This window comes from Meleagris gallopavo, chromosome 1, assembly GCF_000146605.3.
Source record: "Meleagris gallopavo isolate NT-WF06-2002-E0010 breed Aviagen turkey brand Nicholas breeding stock chromosome 1, Turkey_5.1, whole genome shotgun sequence".
NCBI lineage: Eukaryota > Metazoa > Chordata > Aves > Galliformes > Phasianidae > Meleagris > Meleagris gallopavo.
This window is the reverse complement of record NC_015011.2, coordinates 125,348,970-125,358,196: the sequence shown is the minus strand read 5'-3', so window position 1 is coordinate 125,358,196 and position 9,227 is coordinate 125,348,970. Positions and strand designations below refer to the sequence as shown.

At 41.0% G+C, this 9,227-nt stretch overlaps 1 long non-coding RNA gene across 1 annotated transcript; it reads right to left on the bottom strand.

Moving 5' to 3' along the window:
• On the bottom strand, window positions 1–9,221 carry LOC109370891. The gene is made up of 3 exons (XR_002121415.2): window positions 6,310–9,221; window positions 5,104–5,185; window positions 1–2,473 (listed from the first exon to the last, which is right to left on the bottom strand). It is a non-coding gene; the product is annotated as an uncharacterized LOC109370891 (long non-coding RNA).
• Window positions 9,222–9,227: the final 6 nt, after the last annotated feature.

Here is a 9,227-nt window from a genome sequence, read left to right as displayed (position 1 = left end):
TATACACTATCTGTATATCCACTGATTATACAACAGCGCAGGAGTGCTTCTGGTGTTCAGAGGGAGCTCCTGTGTGCCAGTTTGTGCCCATGGTCTCCTGTCCTGGTACTGGGCACCCTGGCTCTGTCTTTTTTTTTATACTGTCCCTTCAGATATTTATACTTATTGATGAGATTATTAATGTATGAAGAAATGAGATGAGATTATTAGTGGTGAAATTATGAATGCAATATCAGTTATAGTAGCAATGCTTATATCCAGAGTTTCCCAGACTGGCAAAATTATAAGAGAATGGCCCTTACCTCCAAGAGGTAAGAACAATTTTGTAGTAGATTGTGATTACTGTTAAAACTGAGCAATTGGATTGACTGTTACTGATCACATTTTACAGTGTTTGACAAATTGTGTAGGAAATCTGGAGATATTTTTTGAAAGGCCATGTGGGCGGCCACTTCCCCACAGCTTGGTGGAAACCTGAGTCTAAGGCCACCTCACTGAGAGAGGTTCAGATAGAAGTTCTGAATAAGATCAGCTAATGGTAATACTGATAGCTGGTTCTTTTTCCCAAGAATAAGCAAACAGGCTGGTGAGGACAGTGCTACTGAGCAAGTTTTAATGTCTTCATTAGTGACAATGGGAAGCTCCATAGGGAAACATGTTGGCTCCAACAGTTGATCTCTCTCACAACAGCTCTGCATCTACCAGATTAATAATTACAGTGGGTCTTGGGCCTTGTTTTGACAGAATGTGAAGTCCGACAGCTCCCCAAAACCATGCCTATTTGAGAGGGAGCTGGATAGGGATGCTATTGAAAGGGGTGTTTATTTGGTTGATTGTTAGGCTGCTGGCCAAAGGCAAGGAGGAGAAATACTCCAAAAAGCTTGAAATCAAAACACGGAGAGCAGTTGTCAGCTGCTTCAAGATGCAGTCAATATTCTCTCGAGGTGTATCACAAAGATAGGAAAAACCAAAGGCAAGTATGTTAACAGAATCAGCATTATAGTAGTCAGGTCAGTACTTTTGCTGCTGTTAACAGAGGGTTTCATATGACACTGGATTCTAGTTCCGTTTTTATTTTGTAAACACATCTAATGGATAGCATATTTCATTCTATAAAAACTGTTTTCCACGTGAAGATTATTTGCATATTCCTAGTTCCTTATCCTTCCCTGTTTTGTGCTATTCACAATAAATGGGCAATAGCAAAAGTAGGGTGATTTATTGTGGCATGGTTGGTACGTGCATGCAAAGCAGGGGCATCCAGCAGGCCAAAGCAGTGTCTGCAAATACATCTAGCAAATGTGGAGTATTAGAGCATTTTTTCAAAAGCAGCTTAGATAGTAAGTACATTGCATGACCTCTAGTGGCATTAAGCCCAAGGCACTGTCAAAGTCATGCAGCAATCTGATAAAAGTGAGGAAAAGCATGCTTATGGAGGTACTACCATATATACGGTAATTTATTCTAATGTGTCCTGCCTTACTCTCAGGCCTGTGCTGGCCCAGATGTCCCTCTGCCAGGATAAGGCTGAGAAAAGTTTTTAATTTAGCAGGAATTCCAAATGCTCAGCAGAGCAAACATCTTGCAGCAATACTTTTGTTGTAAGCTAATTACACGTGGTCATTGATCTTCCCATGCATTTTCATGTAGAGAAATAAGGAACCAGCAACACTAGTGCAAGAAGGAATAGCAGTGAGTACTGGGAAGTAAAGCCTCCAGCATCTTCTTGCAGTGATTCATTAAGCTGAGGAAAACCATTTTTTTTAATGTTAGCAGAAAAATAATGTTCCATTTCCCTGTTTTTGTGGGTCTTATCCCCTGGAAGAACAGAAGCAGTCATTACTGACTTCCCCTTTCAGGGTTCAAAGTCCCTCGAGAGAAAGAAGCAAAGAGTGACTCAGTGCCTGAGTTATGGCATCAGGGAGAAGTAGGACCATTGCTGCCAGAGGAAACTGATGCAAAGATACAGTGGAAAGGGAAGCAAATGGCAGCAGAAAACTGAACTTGGCTATGTGATTACAGAACCATGCTTTCACATAGGATATCCTCATTGGGTTAGTAGCTGGTGTGGCCTCAGCAGGACACACTAGTACAGCCCAGCAATATTCTGTTGAGGTGCTGGGCCGGTTCCCATGGCTTCCCTCCTCATCCATCATGTTGTCCAGCCTGAATCATGCTGAGCAGGCAGTCAGCAGTCTCCAGCAGCCCCTCAGCAGAAGGTATCCCAGTGCTCTGCCACACCAGGGAGAGGTGCACTGGCACTTCAACAACTGCACCTGCACTTTATGGAATATGCCTTTTGTGTGTGTGTGCGCGCGTGTGTTTAAGTTTAGTTGCACTCACATTTTGGGGTCTGAAGCCTTTCTCTTGTGCACTTTTTCATTCATGAGAGCTGGCTGTTTTCTTGACACTTTCTAATTATTTGCATGTTGTTTTCTATAATTTGTTGTTTAGTCCTTCGGTGCGTGAATAGCTGTGAAACAGAGAGAGGAACTTGAAAATAAATGCCTTTAGAATTTAAAAATCTTCATAGATAGGTGATGTACCAAACTGATCACAGAGCACTTTAATTAATCCAGAAAATTAGCATTGTGTTCACCTTATCTTACAAAACTGTTCAAATTCTTTTCTTATGCCTAAATAAGACTTTCAGTGGATTCATTTCAAGGTATGAGACAGGCTTATTTACTCAGCATATTAATCTCCATAAATCCTTCAGAATTAACAAGTGACTATAATTTAGACAACTGTTTGAAGCTCTGTTGTTATACCAAACACCTCTTTAATGTGTGTGTGATTTGCTGTTTTTCAGATGCAAGCCCTTTCAGGCATTGACAACTGTAGTTCTGTTTATGTATAGTGCCTATAACATATAGGATACTGCTAGAAACAATCAATGATAAACAGTTCTGCATAAAAATGATTCACCTGAAATAATTTTAGAAGGTTGGCTTTAGACAACTGATGTTTCAATGTGTAGGTCTGCATTCCTCACTCTAGGCTTACTTTCATATTCAACAAAAAAATCCGAGCAGTTGAGATGGGTCAGACTAGCTATCCAAAAAAAGTGCCTACCTGAGGATATGAATTGCCATTCCAAAGTTTTTCTCTATTGGCTTTATTATAAAGAGATTGCTTTGGGTGGTAAACTCAGAGAGACGTGCCTGTCTAACTAGAAATACTGGGGCTGAGGAAAGCTGCCCACAGCTCTGGTTTGTATGGCGGGGAGGACAGCAGTGGGTACTGCAATATTCAAAAGAAAGGTGCTTTTAAATAGTTCACCTGCACTGAAAACATGCAATTTCTTAAAGATGCACAGCAGCGACAGATTTTTTCCTCATCTAATTAAAAAACAGAGACAATCAATAGACTGTTTTGCTGGGGACATAGATCTCACTGAAATACATCTGAAACAGAGTAAAGCGTGAGTCCCTAGAACAGCCATCCTTACTGGACTCTGTTTATTCTTTTCTTGATTTGGCCTTGTCCTGATACCTGTCCTGCTTACAGATTTTTACAGAGGCTACTGCAGTTTGAATGACTTCTGAATGCACAGAAAGACAGAGGCATAAATTCTGTAAAACAGCCCATAGGTGAATGAGGAGAGTCTGTCACTTGCATTAACTCAGTCATCTTCCATTTTCCCTTCCTCATCAGCCAGCTGTGCACCATGACTGCGCTTCTCTTTTGACCTTTAGGTCAAGATCTATCAGCCTAAACTGTATGTAGGCTACACAGAGTGTGCTGTATTCCTGTTTAGACTCACAGAAATTGGGATTTCACCTCTGAATATTAAACTCTATTTTTATACCTATCTGAACTGTTAGGAATGTCTCTCTATGCCAGATTAGTCTAATGTGTACCTGTTTCTGGTGACTGAGTCAATGTTCCACAAGAACATATATTTAATGCCACTCCAGTTTTTCCCATTTTGACTATTTTAATGTATTAGTTTCTGTGCTGGACTTTTTTGCTCCTTCAGTGTAAATTACATTGTTTGAAAACCAGACTTAATGCAACAAGCCTTCCTAATATGCAACCAAGCTTTAGAATTTTAACTCTTCCAATTAATACTAATTTCTATATTTTTCCATCTGCTGTCTCTGCTGAATCCCTTGCTACTTTGTGCTATCAACAGTAGAACTAATTTATTCCTCAGAGTCTTATGGTGATGTAGGAGTATTTCCAAAAACAGTGTCTGGAATGTTTATTATATATTCTGCCAACAGACAGAAAGGGGAGAAAAGGAAAAAAAAATGTAATCTTTTATTTGTTGACTTCAACAGCAGGAAATTTTTTACAGTTAACACTTGAATATTAAAAAGATGCTGCTGAAGTTCTATGAAATCTATGAAACCTGATCCCCTACAACATGTGGGGATTGTTCAGGATACAGATGCTGTGTAATTCCCTAAAGTAAGTGTAGGCAGAGTCCAGCACAGACATAGCTTTTGAATATATTTTGCCAGGGTTTCACCATGGTTGCAAATAAGTGATATCTTGTTCATTTCTCTTGGAGACCTCACTTTTCACCAGTCTCCTTGGGAACATGGGCCAGCCACTGTTCTCACCCACAAAGACAATGTGCATGGCAGGCTGGCACCATAGATAAAGCCACCCTGTTAAATTTACTGCTTGGACCTGGAAGAACATGAATAGGCTGTGCGACAACGTAAAGTAAGACTTCAGATAAACAAATTTTGATGAATTATACAACAGCAAATTAACACATTGCTACCTCTGACCAATCGCTTTTGGTGGTCTGCCACACCACCAAATTAGGAGGACAGTGTGTATTCCAGGCTTCAGCTGTCCCTCTCTACACAAATAGAATTTCTGTCCTGCAATTAAAAAGTTACTTAGGCAGTAAAAAGGATAACCTCATAGAATTGTGGTACAGTTCAGGTTGCGATGGATCACAAAAGATTGCCAGGCCCAACTTTTTGTGGGAAAAGGAAACCTAGATGTAATTGTCAAGTCTGTCCAGTCATACCTTAAAAACCTACAGTCATGGGGACTCTGCCATATCTAGAGGAAGTTTGATAGGTCTCACTGTAAAAATAAATAAATAAAATCAATATCAATATTAGATTTAGGAAAAACCTCTCTCAGTGCAACTGGTATCCATTGCTCCTTGTCTTCTCCATGTATCTTGTGAAGAGAGAGCCTCCATCCAACTTCTCTTCTAAGGTGAAAGACAAAAAGGTATCAAATGACTAGAGCAAGCTATCTTTACTCGGTGTATTTCTGGCCTTCCTCTTCCATAGTAGGACTGCAGCAGAGTGAAACTTTTCTGAAGCCTACGTGTGGAGCAGCACTCTGCAGAGCAGCCCTAACACTGGGTGTTAGAGACAAGGATAAAAGGTAAGGTAACTGGAGATGCATGTTGACAAGTGTTCCTCCTGGTTTTAACTAGGATGCAAAGGGAACTGGAATGCCTGGAGCAAAAAAAAAAGTCCTGCTAACAGCAGCTTAATGAAGAAAGTAAGGGCTGCTCTACTGTGCTTCAGTAGCTATTAAAGCTCATCTTCATTTTAACCATTTGGCATGTGCATACATGCCTTGCTGAGTCAGCACTGTAACTTGTTATCTGAATTGCTGTCCAACTTAAAATAAGCCACAAACATACTCTCCATAAATTTTATTGTTGTTTCATTGCATTTGCATCTAACATCAAACTGGAGAGTCCTGCCTGCCCCAGCTCAGTGTTCAGGTGGAACACAAGCTTCTCTGGCAAAGTGTATGTTAGGCAACACTCAGGCTGTGGCAGCTCTCTTCCTATCACAAAAAAGGATCTAGGATCTGGGCTCTTGTGTAAGATCTATGAAATGATAACTGCAAAATAAGAATGTGCTTTACAGCTGAAAACTTAATTTGCTCTGTTTCAGTAAGTGCAGTCAGAACACCAGCAGCCCTTTAAATAAACTGCAACCCCTTTCATCTGCAGACTTTCTGTCACAGAAACAGCTTGCAGCAAAATTCAGGATAATGTGGGTCTCGTCATACGTTATGCTGTCCTAATACCAGGATACATGCTTCAAATGTATTGGATAATTTAAATCATGGTCTACTTTCAAATATTTCTTTTGTTCATTTGGCTATCAGTATTTACTTTATGGCTTTCTGAAATTTTGGCTGTTTAGAGCTTCAAGTAAAAAAAAAAAAAACAACTTCAGAAAGGACTTGTTCTGTGAATACTTTTAAGAGGAATGTTAAATAATTTACTCCCTCTCTGCACAGAACTCCACTCATCTTTGTCCCAAACATCAGCAATAGAAAAAGGGTTGTGTATATGGTGAAATTCCTTACCAGGAAATTATTCGAGGTTGGGAACACCAAGAAGGTTTTTGGAACAAAAAACGCTTGCAGATATGAACTGTTCAGTTTTCTTGTTTATGCTTTTCCTTGTTGCAGTGGGTCAGTTCACAATAAGCTGTGACACAGCCACACTGGCCTGTAGCTCCTGGTTCACCAACCCCAGTGTTAGCAATGTATGTCATGGCTGCCAGACTCTTAGCTGAAGACAGCTATGAAAAGGACACGCCCTTGTTGTTCAATGGCGTTGTGATTGAACAAAGCTGCCAATGACAAGAGTTGAATTCTATATGTAGAGAGAAGCTGGAAAAAAAGATGCTTTTCAAACGTATTTCTTGGAGAGGAAAAAAAAAAAAGGAAGAAGTTGGCCCAAATTCAGCAGTAACAATGCAAAATAGACTCTAATACACTTTTTTGCAAAATTAGCCATATTATTTGTCCAACTTGGTCTCAAGTCCAAACCAACTTCTGTTGGCATTCATTCTGGCAAGAGTATCTGGCATTAGAAAATCTGCAAAAGGGGCCAAAAAAAGGCCAGCATGATCGCAGAATGTGTGACGGTTGCTGTATGAGATTATTCATTGTATTTATCATCTGCTTCTGTTTAAAAAAAAAGTGTCTGTTTAGACTCAAATGCACAGATGTCTGATTGAAATGATTGCTTTTCACGTTCAGCTATTACATAGTGCAGTTTGCCACACATCTGTACAAATGTGTATAGGTGGTTGGGGACTCAGATAAGCAGCTGGAGGTAAGGGATCTTTTCTGGGAATGCTTCTGCCATAAACATGCATCAAAGCTCAGCCTCAGAGAGTGAGCCCAGCAGTAAAGCATCCTTCTCTTCCTTTATGGTGAATACAACATAAGGAATTGCCACTATCATGTGCTATTTGTCTCACACTTAATTCACAATTTCACATGAGTATGGGTGAATCTAATCTTAACTAGGAAGTTTTCAGGTAGTTTTCAACTTCTCTATAACCAGCAGGATTAAAAACCAGTTTTAAACAAGACATTCTGCAGATTTTTCACAATGATACAATTCCAAGAGCTTTAAGACATGCACACAGAACACAATGAGATTGTGCAAGTTTGTCTATGCGCATTGCGGTGAGCTGCCAGCAGCACAGAGAGCCAGACTCTGCCCGGTGTTATGGGGAGTGCAGATGTGCATGCTGTGAGCTTTTGCTTCCTTCACTACCTGTTTAGGGCCTGGGCAAGCTTCCAGGTTCCAGTGTTTGCTGAGAATAAGCTCCCTCCCTGCACCTTGAGGTGACGCATGGGAGTGTCAGAAAAAAGAAGAGGAGGAAGTTGGGATCTCTGCACTGCAAAGCTGTGCAGGGACAAAAGCCAGCACAAAAGGCATAGGTATGCCAAGCTGTTGCACCAAATCTTTTATGACGTAACCTCTACAATGAAAATGTCTTATTTTTCAGTTACTTAGAAACTGCTAGCTGGGGATCAGAAAGCTCCGTATTACAGTGTAATTAGGTGTATTTCATAACATCCCCAGGAGGGAAGTCACTAATTACGGCAGTTTGTTGAAATTAAAGTAAGTATAATAATGTTTGGTAGTGACTACAGTGTTATTGCAATCTTACATTAAACTACTCTTCAGGCTATGATCGTATCAAATCTCACAGGCCAAGAAGGTTGAGTCTGCCTGGCATATGAATGGAGAATGAAGAACTGTGCTGGGCATTTGCAATTTCTGAAGAAGTCATGTGCTCATAAGTCATATTAAATTGGTCTGGAAGAAATATCCTGGTGTTTTGGTGTCAGGGAACAGCCTGGAGGTTTGGACATAAAACCTAAGGCATGTCCCAATCTGCTGTAGCCATATAAAACCCTGACTTCTTGTGGGACTGATGATTTCACAAGGCAAGAATATTGGTCATGATAGTGTGGAAAATCCTAGCTCTAACTTACATTACAGCAAATGCAGGAGTTACTTTCTCCTCTTGCATTTAAAAACCTTTTGAAACGGTACTGACATCAATGATGGGGTATTTCCATTGCAGAGCCAGCTGTTTCTCAGCATAGTGAAGTGGTCTCTATACACGAGGACTATGAAGTCCTCTGTTATGACAGAAAATCTATTGATGTGAGGCAGCAACTTTCTGGTTATGTACTTTTAGTTTTTATGTAGATGGTGGTGTTTCAGCTTTTCACAAAAAAGGCATCAAATACTATTATTTCTTCTGTCTAAAAGTGACAATGGATTTTTAAGCAGATGTACAGAAGGGGAACCTGCTTACCAAAAGACCACAGAGACTGATGTTGCTGTCAGTATCGCTGGTGCACGCAGATGGCTGTAGCACTCAAAGCTCAGGGCAGGCAACAAACCTGCTGAGCACAAGTTTTGGTGACAGAGCCACCACCAAAAGGACATCTGTCACCCCTTGCCTTAACAGCCACTTCTGGCCTGTGGATCTGCTGGCCTGAGCGCCCTGAGCTCAGGCAAGAACATTTCCCTGCTCCTTTTCCAGGGCATCTCCTCTTATATTCTGCTCCTACAGCAGAAGACACATCCTCTATTTTACATAAAAAAGCTCTAAAGCTTTCACTAAGTCAAGTTTACTTTGATTGTGATGGCAATTGGTATGATTTCTCCCCCTCTTTGTCTCATCAACTTTCTCATCTCCCTGGCATGGAGCTGTCCGGGGAGGGACAGGTTGGGAGTTAGGGAAAGGCTCCTCACCAGACCAGAGGGCGGTGGGTACCGCAAAGGAGTTCAAGGAACGTTTGGACATTGCTAAAAGATACAGGGTTTGAATTTTAGGTGGTCCGTGTGGGGCCAGGGGTTGGGCTCGGTGATCTCTGCGGGTCCCTTCCGCCTCGGGATATTCCGTTCCGTGAAACCCGGGAGAAAACGTTTCGAAATGACGGTACAGCTTCCAGACAGAAATCTC